Source organism: Erythrolamprus reginae, chromosome 2, assembly GCF_031021105.1.
Source record: "Erythrolamprus reginae isolate rEryReg1 chromosome 2, rEryReg1.hap1, whole genome shotgun sequence".
Lineage (NCBI taxonomy): Eukaryota > Metazoa > Chordata > Lepidosauria > Squamata > Dipsadidae > Erythrolamprus > Erythrolamprus reginae.
The window spans coordinates 302,576,281-302,588,964 of NC_091951.1; the positions used below are offsets into that span (position 1 = coordinate 302,576,281).

The 12,684-nt window shown below is 43.0% G+C and overlaps 1 long non-coding RNA gene across 1 annotated transcript in view; it reads right to left on the reverse strand.

Moving 5' to 3' along the window:
• Window positions 1–646: 646 nt before the first annotated feature.
• LOC139158987 (uncharacterized) overlaps window positions 647–12,684 on the reverse strand; it is a 162,191-nt gene continuing 150,153 nt past the window's right edge. The window contains exon 3 of the long non-coding RNA XR_011557786.1: window positions 647–923. This is a non-coding gene — a long non-coding RNA (uncharacterized lncRNA). The remainder of the gene's footprint in view (window positions 924–12,684) is intronic.

Sequence of the window (12,684 nt, forward strand, 5' to 3'; positions counted from 1 at the left end):
ATTCCCAAACCTTACAAAATAGTAGTGCTTGGGTGAAAATGCTGAGTCTCAAAAATTGTTGTACATACTCCTGGTCAGTTGGAGGATGATGAAGAACTTGAGGATACAGATAGTGTTTATGAATTAATGGTGGGCCTGGGGTTACAGGTAGTAGAACAGGTGGGAGGCTAGCCACAGGATGTTGCTATGAGTCCAGAATCTAGCGAGGAAGAATCAGACATTCGCTGGGTCAATCCTAAATTCAGAAGGGTCCAAAAACGTAAGGAACAGGTGTTTGGAAGAAGATATTAAGGGGAGGAATGGGTTAAATACTGGAGTGATGTATTTGGTACATCAGGGGGTCAGTGGGGAAGAAGGGTGGAGTTTCAATGTTGTAGGGCTAAAATGAAAGGTGTTTCCATTCAGCTCCCAAGCAAGCAAATGCATTCTGTGTTATTTTACAGTCATTTCTGCTGTTTTTGAATCATGCTGTGAGTACATAAATATTGTTAAACGGATGAGGCTGGGAGGAATGTATGAGGAATGCAATTAAGAAAGATAATGGGAGGAAGAGGAATGTGCTATTATGAACTGTATTTTGAATACGGAAGGGAATAAAGATGGAGTTTCTTTTTTTATGAAATACTGCATTTAATAAGAGTTATTTGTAATAGCTAAAGTTCTACTAGAAACCAGAACAAAAATTATATGTCCTCAAAGCTTCATACGTGCTTTTTCCAAATGTGCTAGCAAACTGTTAATGTGTAATGCAGGAAGAATGGAAACTCGTTGCTCTTTCCTTCCCAATGCATCTTTCATCTGCCGGCTCCAAAATCCTAGCTCAGAATCCTGTTGCTATTCACTTTCTCAGCACACTTGCCTGTCTTCATTGTCTGTCTGTAAATCAGACATATTTTCTTTCTTGATTTCTTTCCTTTTCGAACCTGTAAGATAATGCAAGAAAGGTAAGACGGATGCTGTTGCTAACAAAAATGCTGCCAGCCCTTTATTCTTCTAACCTCAGAGGTGCCATGAAACTTGTACATTTCATTATATAATAATAGGGGGGGGGGGGAGAATTTCTTTATTCTAAACTCAACCTCCCATCACACAGTAAATCATTTGCATCTTCCGTCCCTACTTGAAAGGATAGTATTATGTTCATAAAAAGGCTTTTTAAAAAGAGAAAAGGAAATTGGATTAGGTTTGAATAACATAAGACGAGTGGAGTTGCTATGCTTCAGATAATCTCTGCATCATTTGCAGCAGCTTTGAGCAATTTTCACTTATTCTGTGTGATAAGACAGTAAAGCTAATGTGATCTCATAAAAGCCCCCATGTATAATGAGTGATCAAAAACCCTGAAGTATTGCCATTACATTCTAAAGGCTTCATTTTACCTCTCATTTATATTTATTAATGAGGTGTGAAAATTCTTCTTGGTTGACTAAGAAAAACCTAGCAAGATGCAGCTTGCCCTGTTTCTGTGCAATTTAACACAAAACAGCTAAGATTCAGTCTGCAATTAATTTCGGAATCCAGGTGAAAATATCCTACACAGGATGAGATACCAAGCAATTCAGCAGAGATTTCCATGTAATTATACCTATGGTATGTTTCTGTTGACAGTATTACCTTCACAAACACCCGTACCCCCAGGAGAGCTTTCCTTTGAACTATTGATTCAAACTAAGAATTTATTCCCATTGTGTATTAACATCTGCATTCACCATGTGTTGGTAATCAAATGCTACTGGCTTGACTAATAGACCTCAGTAGAAAATAGGCTTCATGCCCAAAGCCTCTGAAAACTAAACTCAAGCAAGAAGCATTCTTCTCATTCTGTGCCTATTTGGATAAATTAAACCAGGGGTAAAGAGTATTTGGCCATAACTCATATTGACTTTATCTTTTCTATGAATTAGGAATAGTCAGAATCCATTAATATCTAGTACGTTTATCATTGTAACTATAAAGTAACTATCTCTAATTTCCCATTCACAGGGAGGCCCTTCATGTTTTAGGTGCATATGTTGGAAGGAGAAATGGGGATAATGCTGCTATTCTACCCAAAATGTCACACTAATTACAGGGTGCATTCCAAAAGTAATGCAATTATTTTTTTGAAGTAATTTATTGAACAGATTTGCACAAACACTTAAAATTCTTCAAAGTACAGTGATACCTCGTCTTACAAATGCCTCGTCATACAAACTTTTCGAGATACAAACCCGGGGTTTAAGATTTTTTTGCGTCTTCTTACAAACTATTTTCACCTTACAAACCCACCGCCGCTGCTGGGATGGCCCATCTCCGGACTTCCGTTGCCAGCGAAGCACCTGTTTTTGTACTGCTGGGATTCCCCTGAGGCTCCCCTCCATGGGAAACCCCACCTCCGGACTTCCGTTGCCAGCGAAGCGCCCGTTTTTGTACTGCTGGGATTCCCCTGAGTCTCCCCTCCATGGGAAACCCCATCTCTGGACTTCTGTTGCCAGTGAAGCGCTCATTTTTGCGATGCTGGAATTCCCCTGCTGGGATTCCCTTGCAGCATAGCAAAAACACAGAAGTCCAGAGGTGGGGTTTCCCATGGAGGGGAGGCTCATGGGAATCCCAGCAGCGCAAAAATGGGCACTTCGGCTGGCAAAAGGGGTGAATTTTGGCCTTGCACGCATTAATCGCTTTTCCATTGATTCCTATGGGAAACACTGTTTCGTCTTACAAGCTTTTCAACTTAAGAACCTCGTCCCGGAACCAATTAAGTTTGTAAGACAAGGTATCACTGTACTTTCCTTGGGCCTCTACACATTTTTTCCAGCGACTCTGCCATGACCGGTATGCGCCCTGGAAGGCGTCTTCGGGGACCTCTCGCAAGGTCTTCCTCATGGCTGATTGGATCTCTTCTATGGACGAAAAATGGATTCCTTTCAGGGCTGGGAACAAAAAAGTCTGCTGGGGCGACGTCTGGATTATAGGAGGGTTGGGGCAGCATTGGCACCTGGTGTTTGGCCAGGAACTCACGGACTCGTAGCGCATTGTGGCGAGGCATGTTTTTTGTCCATAGAAGAGATCCAATCAGCCGTGACAAAGACCTTGGAAAAGGTCCCTGAAGACGCCTTCCAGGGCACATACTGGTCATGGCAGAGTCACTGGAAAAAATGTGTAGAGGCCCCAGGACAGTACTTTGAATAATTTTAAGTGTTTGTGCAAATTTGTTCAATAAATTATTTTTTAAAAAATTGCATTACTTTTGGAACGCATTCTGTATACCATCCTGAGGGAACTGAGATAACAAACATGTACAGTTCATACATATCGCTAGGTCATAATGTCATTTGTCCCATTTTGGATTGAACTCAGTACTGCCATTTGTCGTGATCTGCAAACACAAATAGTGCGGCCTATTCGATAAAGCATGGTTTTGTAAACAATGGTTCAGTACAAATGCATGAACCTAAGCTCACATTTCATCTCAATCCTCTGAAAATAAAATTATTGCTAACACCTTCCCAAGGCTTTTATATTTTATGTTTGGTATGCGTGTGCTGCATGGTTTTAAATGATGGGGTTTTAAATGTTTTTAATATTAGATTTGTTTCATTGTAATATTGTTTTATTATTGTTGTGAGCCACCCCGAGTCTTCAGAGAGGAGCGGCATACAAATCTAATAAATTATTATTATTATTATTATTATTATTATTATTATTATCATCATCATCATCATCATCATCATCATCATCATCATCATCATTATCATTATTAATGTCTACTTGTGCCTGAGTAGCCTAGTGGTGAAGATTCTCATCTCACATTCAGAAGACTAAGGTAGTCTTCTAAGAAGACTATCTTAGGTAGCAGCAGATATATCTCTCTCTTAAGATGCAGAGAAAAAAAATATGCTGCAAATTCTATGTAGGCATCAGGAATGGCTTCCAGCCAGCAAATGCTCAGCTCCATCCAGAACTATTTAGTTCCCAAATAGGGACTACAGGGTTGTAAAAATGTGCACTTTTGTCTGATATTTACAACAGTTTGGCAGAGACATCAGTATTTGCAAGGTGCAAAGTAGATAATGAATACCCCAAATGTCAAGACACCTTAATAAAATGATAATTTGGATAAAGATGGCATGACAGCAATAGCACGTAGACTTATATACTGCTTCACGATGCTTTACAGCCCTCTCCAAGTGGTTTACAGAATCAACATATTGTCCCCAACATTCTGGGTCCTCATTTTACTGACCTGGAAAGGATGAAAGGTTTAGTCAATCTTAAACTGGTGAAGATTGAACTGCCAAACTTCCAAATTGCTGGCAGCTGTATCCTGTAGTATTACATTCTAACTACTGTACTGTGCCACCATGTCTCAATGATATCTATCATGTCACCTTAGCTTTTATCAGATGGCTATGAGCAGAGCCCTATATGTCAGAGTCTGTTATCAGACAAACTGCCAGACACATAATCTGATCCCCTGCAGAGAAAAAGCTAGAGGCAAGCAATCGTTCCTAACTCTATTTTGGCCCAATTTGAATACCAAAAGTGTCATCTTTCGATTTATTGTGATTCCAATAAAGAGGAACAGATATATAAATCAATTTGAAACCTCTATTAGGCAATAACATTTTCAGCACATACGCAGCGAAAATAAGTGCAATTTCTAGTTATTTTTCAATCTCTTTACCTAAATAACTTGTACTAGAGGATATATTTAAGCAAAATGGAAACATTTCCAAGTATAGTAGGGCATAGAGCTGCTATAACTTCAAACAATTTGCTCAAAATTCTTTCAAGCAGATACTGTTTAATATTAATACCTGTATTAGCAATTGATAAAATTGTCAGAGTAGTGGTGAACGTTTTAAAATCCCCAAACCAAGAAGCAAACATTATTTACACAATGGAGTACTATGTACTATGCTTTGTCTGTTCTTTGAGCTAAAACTGAAATTTTGATTATCCAAGGTTATGACAGTTGATCTGAACATAATAGAAAAAGATAAATGCTGACCTGGAGGAGGATAAAACATTCAAGATATCTGGACAAATCTTTTTTTTTCTCATTTAAGCTCCAAGCAGAAGTTAATACATTTTAAATATTATGGCAATTAGTATCAAAAGCAGCCATTGATATAATTGTTCCCTCTAGTGCATGACGCTTGTGCTGTGACATTTTATAACAAATCATTCATCTCTCTTAATATCAAATATATCTCTTGGATTTTGTGGCAGAGAATCACAATACATGTTTTCATTCTTACTTTATTTTTTTGGTATTGTCAGAATTTATTTTTATGTTGGAAAAGGAGTTTTTCTTCAGTAATTCAGCACAATTTCTCTACCCAGCTCTTTGCTAGAAAATGTGAAATTTGCTATCTATAGTATCTCTGTCTTAAATATACATTTCAAAGAGAAGAGAAAATATTTGGTTTAGCCCAAAGGTGAATGATTAATTATCCCAACTATCTATTGGTCACCCATGTCCTATAAAGCCCTTCATGGCATCAGACCAGAATATCTGTGGGACCGCACGAATCCCAGTGACCGATTAGGTCCCACAGAGTTGGCCTTCTCCGGGTCCCATCGACTAAACAATGTTGTCTGGCGGGTCCCAGGGGAAGAGCCTTCTCTGTGGTGGCCCCAACTCTCTGGAACCAGCTCCCCCCAGAGATTAGAACTGCCCCCATCCTCCTTGCCTTTCGTAAACTCCTTAAAACCCACCTCTGCCGTCAGGCATTGGGGAATTGAGACATCTCCCCCGGGCCTATACAATTTATGTATGGTATGTTTGTGTGTATGTCTGCTTTAATAACGGGCTTTTTTTTAATGTTTTTAAATTATTAGATTTGTCATGAATTATTTTATTGTTGTTGTGAGCCGCCCCGAATCTACGGAGAGGGGCGGCATACAAATTTAATCTAATCTAATCTAGTCTAGTCTAGTCTAGTCTAGTCTAGTCTAGTCTAGTCTAGTCTAATCTAATCAATGAATAAATAAATAAATAAATGGCCAGCCTCTTTGCAATGGACAGTGGTGCTAGACAATCCCATAGAAATCAAGGCATGATGTGACCATGACAGAGAACACTGAAAGCTCCCAATCTCAGATTATATTGATACTAATCCCATAGGAACAGCAAATCGGGGTGTGTCCACTATCCTGAGTGGGATTCTGGGTGTTTTAGAAGCCATTAACTCCCAAATTGCCTCAGACATATTAAAGGCCCCCAAAGCTATAAGTCTGGGAAATCCCACTATCAACCCCCAAATAGAGTCAATGAGCTCAGCGAGAAAGGTTGCTATGGGGCAAGGAAGTTTATACAACAATCCTAATTGGTCTCTAGAACAAAATTTAATGAGTAATATAAGGTCTCTGAATACTGTAAGAAATGGTAATTAGCTCACCTCTATCTCTGTCTTTTCAATCTCCGGTGATGCCCATTCAAAAATCAAGAAAATTTCAGAAAGGGCAACCCACCCCCTTTAAGACGGGGCTCAGAAATGTCAGGTGTCCCTTTCCAAATTTATTTGTGCTGAGTGACGCTTGAGGATAGAGAGGCATGTAACAGATGAACTCATACTATATATAAATCCTCAGACAGATCATTTTTCTTACAACTGAGAGGGATCAAATGAAGTGAGAAAATAATTAACCTTGTAAAAATTATCTCCCAGTTTATGATTAGAAAATGAAAAAGTCTGAATGTGAAAGGCATTCTGATATGAAAGCAGATATTTCGTTCATTGAATCCAATGTCTTTCCTTCCTCCTCTTCTAACCACAGGTGTTTCGTTTTAAAAAGGAAGTAATTTAATTCTCCTTTTTGAAATGGCAATTGCCCTTGCCTTTTTCAATATGCCAAAACTTCAAAGAAAAAGTGGGTTTTAAATTTGAAGATTATGAAACCCAGTTATTCTCCTATAGTATGGTACAACTCTATTCTAAGTTATTTGATATGTGGAGTCCTGGGTGCTTTTTCAACTTAGTTGTTCTTCATGAAAGTCATTTCATTACCCAGCTAAGTAACACAGTCACTTTATATACAAGCAACGCACTTGGTCAGTGTTGGTGCAAACATTTGTGGTTGTCCTTGATTAATAGGTAAAGGTTTAGCTTCCCCTCACATATACATTTATTTATTTATTTATTTATTAGATTTGTATGCCGCCCCTCTCCGTAGACTCGGGGCAGCTCACAACAACAATAAAACAATTCATGACAAATCTAATAATTTAAAAAACATTAAAGAACCCCATTATTAAAGCAGACATACATACACACAAACATACCATACATAAATTGTATAGTCCCGGGGGAGATGTCTCAATTCCCCCATGCCTGATGGCACAAGTGGGTTTTAAGGAGTTTACGAAGGGCAAGGAGGGTGGGGGCAGGGGGAGCTGGTTCCAGAGAGTCGGGGACGCCACAGAGAAGGCTCTTCCCCTGGGACCAGCCAAATGACATTGTTTAGTTGACGGGACCTGAGAAGACTAACTCTGTGGGACCTAATCGGTCACTGGGATTCGTGCGGCAGAAGACATGCTAGTCGTTCCTGACTCTAGAGGGCAATGCACATCTCTGTTTCTAAGCCGAAGAGCCAGCACTGTCGGATGACAATTCCGTGTTCATGTGGCTGGCATGACTAAACAGCAAAGGTGTATGGAATGCTGTTACCTTCCCACCAAGGTGGTCCCTATTTTTCCATTTGCATTTCTACATGCTTTCAAACTGCTAGTTTGGCAGAAATTGGGGCAAGTAACGGGAGCTCACTCATGGCACTGGGGATTCAAACTGCCGAACTGCCAACCTATCTGATCGACAAGTTCAGCATCTTAGCCACTGAGCCAGTGCTGTCCTTAATTAGGCTATAGTTAACTTATTGTTTGTCTGAATTAATAATTCCTTGATTGGGATATTGTTTACTGCTTGTTGGTCTAATGTTATTCTTGGTTTACTTTAAGTATCATTTCTCATTTTGGTTTACATCTTTAAATATCTTTAAACATCTTCTGCAAAGCTGCCTGCCAAAACTGCTTTTCAAAAATCACTTGCATCTAATATGTAACAAGCAATTCTTTTTTCAGCAGTACATATTTATTAAGTAATTGAGAATTCCTGCACATTTGTCTATTTGTTCAATTTAGATCTTATCTTTCCTTCAAAGAACTCAGAACAATATGTAGAAAATATTTGTGTAATCTTCAGTCCAATAGCATTAGCAATAGCATTTAGAGTTATATACTGCTTCCTAGTACCTTTACAGCCATCTCTAAATGATATCTGGGTCCTCATTTTACCCACCTTGGAAGGATGGAAGGCTGAGTGAACCTTGAGCCGGTGGTGAGATTTGAACTGCTGAACTACTAGCCTACAGTGCTGCACTCTAACCACTGCACCACCCCAGTCCAAACATTTGATGACTCCAACATTTGTTGTATCATATGCCTGCAAACTATGCTAGAAGACAGGAAAATGGATAACTTTTGGTAAGAGCATAAAGTTGATCAAATCCTTTTAAAATGAAATTCAAATACTCTTTAAATTTAGCTTCGTCTTTCATCTTGGAAAGGGCAGCAATTTTCCATTTGAGATCGTTATGCAGTCCAAGGGCCATCTTGGATTCACACCTCTATTCAAAGAGCAGGTGAGAGCTATGACCAAGAGGACTTTGAAATTCCATTTTTATTTTATTTATTAAATTTATATGCCATCTATCTCCCCAATAAGTCTATATCCAACTAAGGGATCAATTGTACATATTCCTATGTTCGGAAGCTCTTCAGGCAGTCACTAATTCTCACTAAAACCTTATAAATAAATTATTGCAGACTAATAGAGCTGCAAATAAAGACCACTCAGAAACTATGCTTGGTCCAAAATGTGATGGCACATGCAACAACAGGTTTTTTTAAAATCTCTTACATTATTCTAGAGGTATAACAAGCAGGAAGAGGGAGATTGTGATCCCCTTATATAGAGTGCTGGTGAGACCACATTTGGAATACTGTGTTCAGTTCTGGAGACCTCACCTACAAAAAGATATTGACAAAATTGAACGGGTCCAAAGATGGGCTACAAGAATGGTGGAAGGTCTTAAGCATAAAACGTATCAGGAAAGACTTAATGAACTCAATCTGTATAGTCTGGAGGACAGAAGGAAAAGGGGGGACATGATCGAAACATTTAAATATGTTAAAGGGTTAAATAAGGTTCAGGAGGGAAGTGTTTTTAATACGAAAATGAACACAAGAACAAGGGGACATAATCTGAAGTTAGTTGGGGGAAAGATCAAAAGCAACGTGAGAAAATATTATTTCACTGAAAGAGTAGTAGATCCTTGGAACAAACTTCCAGCAGACGTGGTTGGTAAATCCACAGTAACTGAATTTAAACATGCCTGGGATAAACATATATCCATTGTAAGATAAAATACAGGAAATAGTATAAGGGCAGACTAGATGGACCATGAGGTCTTTTTCTGCCGTCAGTCTTCTATGTTTGTATGTTTCTATTCTAGAGTGGTTGCAAAATGTATAATTAAATATTTACAAACAGCTAAAGCATGGAAGCATTCACATTTTAAGGTAATATATGAGAATGATGTAGTGCCACAATCTAAGAAAGACAGTTACTGGTAGCTCCAGCTTTGACCGCATTTGTCACATTCCATTGCTTTTCAGGAAATGTAATAAATAAGGTGGCAGGCTTGGAAATTTCTCTGTCAATCTTCGTGTTCTTTCTCTTCTACAATTAGCTGGCTTTTTCCACTCTAGTTTCCATCTAGTGAGCTGATAAATTACGGATGCAATTAACAAAGACCATGACAGCGAGACAAAGTAAAAATTTCAGCTTCTAATTATCAGGCATCACTTTTTGAAGTTTTTTTTTTAACCATACTTAGAAAAAAAAGATTGAATGTTCAACCCGGAGAAACCATTCCTTTAAAAAATTCAGATATTTTTAAAACTATTTACTTTAATACCAGTGAAGAGACTTTTTCTTAAATCTATTCGATTTAGAACTGAAGCATTTGGTGTTCACATGTTACATACTAAACATAAAATGTACTCTTTCTCTCTTTGTATGATATAATAAAGGTATAAAAATGGCGCCGGCGGACTTACCCCGCTGGCGCAGTTTGCAGGAGGGTCGGGCCGACACCAGACTCCTGGCGGCCGCCATTTTGGGTCTCGGCCGAAGTCTCGTGAGGCGAGACTTCGGCCGAGAATTTGGCCAAGCATGGCCTATATGCTGACGTGTCCGGGCGGGGCTTACCGGCCCTATTTAAGGGCGCGTGGGCCCGGGCTCGGCCTTTTCGCCCGGACAGTCAGCAGAAAGCAGACACTCGGCTGGGTGCTGCTTGCATCGGCCATTTTGGGCGGCCTCGTGTTGCGGACGCCATTTTGTGGCCTTGACTAGTCCGGCGAGAAGGTTTTTTCGTGCTGTTGGCGGTCGGCGGTGAGCTTCGGCAGCGCGGCGGCGTGCCGCTGGTGGTCGCTTTGTCCCCCTCAGGCCCGAGGGGGATTGGTAGTACTCACGGGGGGGTGCTTTCCCTCAGGGCGGGGGTTGGATGGCCGTTGGGGCGGAGTTGCTTGGCGCTTCCCTCCCAAGTGCGGGGGGGCTTTGTGGGCCAAGGGGGGACTCTGCTCAGGGGTCGTTCAGCCCCTGGTGAACAGCGTCTGCTGGTGTGGCCCGCAGTGGGGCAGTAGCAGGTGGCGTTCTTCTTCCCCTGGGGGGGGGGGGGGTGTTCCTCAGTCTCTTAGTCACTCAGGCCTCTCCCTGGTTAGGCCGGTGGCCATAGTGCTTGGGTGATAGATTGATTAATTCTAATTATTAAACTTATATTTGTCATTTGGGATGGCTCCAAAGAAGAGGCAAGCTCGGACCCCCCTGGCCCAACCGGTGGTGCGGCCTAGGAGGGCTTTGTGGCCTTCAGCCCGGGCTCGGGCTCATCTGGAAGGGACCCCTGGAGCGGTCCCACCAGAGGGGGTGGTGGGGTTTATGCCCCCGGCCCCTCAACATGATTTTTCTCCTTCCCTTCCTTGAGCCAGGGTCCTGGAGAGGCTCGACGAACTGGAGCATTGGCGGTCCGGATCGGGCGGACCCCTCCCGCATGCGCTGGCAGCCCTGGGTCGTGCGCCAGAGGAGGAGGCAGCCCAAGCCGGGCGGATGGCCCAGTTGGGGCAGATGGCGGCGTGGCAGGGCCCTGCAAGGATGGCCCCCCCGTGGATGTCTTCAACCCCATATGGGACAGATGAGGCTGCACCACACATGTCCTCCACTTCGCTCCTTCCCTTGCCCGGTCCGGGATTTAACCCGCCGGTTTTGGGGAGTGGGGCTAGTTTTATGGGGTCCCCTTCAGGCACATGTAGCCAGGTTTGGGCCCCGCCGGCTCCGTCGGCGGTGGCGCCAGCTCCGGGGGTAGCTTTGCCACTGGGGCCTGGGGTGACTGGGGTGGGGGGTTGGACCCCTCCAGCACCCGTTATTATGCCCCCGTCCCCTTTGGCGTACCCACCGGGGACGGGGGTGTTGGGGATGGGGGCCACCACTGTGTGGGACCCATTTGCCAGCATCAAGGCGGGGGCCATTCCATGTGGGTTGCCGGACACTCCCTTGGGGTTCCACCTCCACCCGTCCGTGAAGGAGGCGATTTGGAGGGGGGAATATGTGGACCTCTTCTCCTTGTTGAACAGAGAGGTCCCTAAGCAGGACAAAGAAGTAGTGCCCGGGAGAAACCCAAAAAGACTAAAGTCAGCAAATGCTTGAGTTCATGGCTATATGCTTTCCTGACTTATGCCACGGCCGTGCTTCAGAGGCAGCCTGCGAGGGCCGCTGCCATGTTTAAATACATCGACCTAATTGCTAGGGCCCATTTCGAGTATAAGGGTACCATCTGGCGCCATTACGACAAAGGTTTTAGGATGCGGGTGGCCTTTGACCCCTCGCTACCATGGGACATCGTTGTGCCGGACCTGTGGTTCCAGGCCACATATATGTCAGGCAAGGAAGGGTGTGACCAGACCTATAGCGGTCATTACATGGAGGAGGAGCCCACAGCTTCCACGCCGGCCAAGGCGGCTTCAGGGGGAGTGGGGAAGGGTGCTTCCCCTGCGTGTCATGAGTTTGCTGCAAAAGGGGCGTGTTTTCATCCCTTTTGCAGGTATAAACATGCATGCGGGAATTGTGGGGGGGACCGATGCCGCTTCTGTGTGCCCCCGCCCCAAGAAGGGGGTGGACAAGAAGGGAGGGGGTCCAGCAAAACCGCCCCCACCTTCTGGGGGAAAAGGGGCCCAGCCCAATTAATTTAAGGGCACTCGAGGGTTGGTTGGTGGACTACCACCCTCGCACGAGAGCGGCTGCTCTCTTGCTAGGTTTCTCCAAGGGATTTAGGATCCCTTACATGGGGGTTAGGAAGGCCTTCATGTCCGACAACCTCATGTCGGTTGTGGGACATGAAGACATCGTTAGGGAAAAGATTCGGAAGGAGGTGGCCGAGGGCAGGGTCATCGGGCCTTTCCCGGAGCCGCCCTTCCTGAATCTTAGGCTGTCCCCATTGGGTGTGGTCCCCAAAAAGGCGAGTGGTGAATTTAGGTTGATTCACCATTTGTCTTTTCCAAAAGGGGAGTCAGTGAATGATTTCATTCCTGACGAACTTTGTTCAGTCCTGTACGCATCCTTTGATGCGGCCGTGGCCATAGTTAGGAAG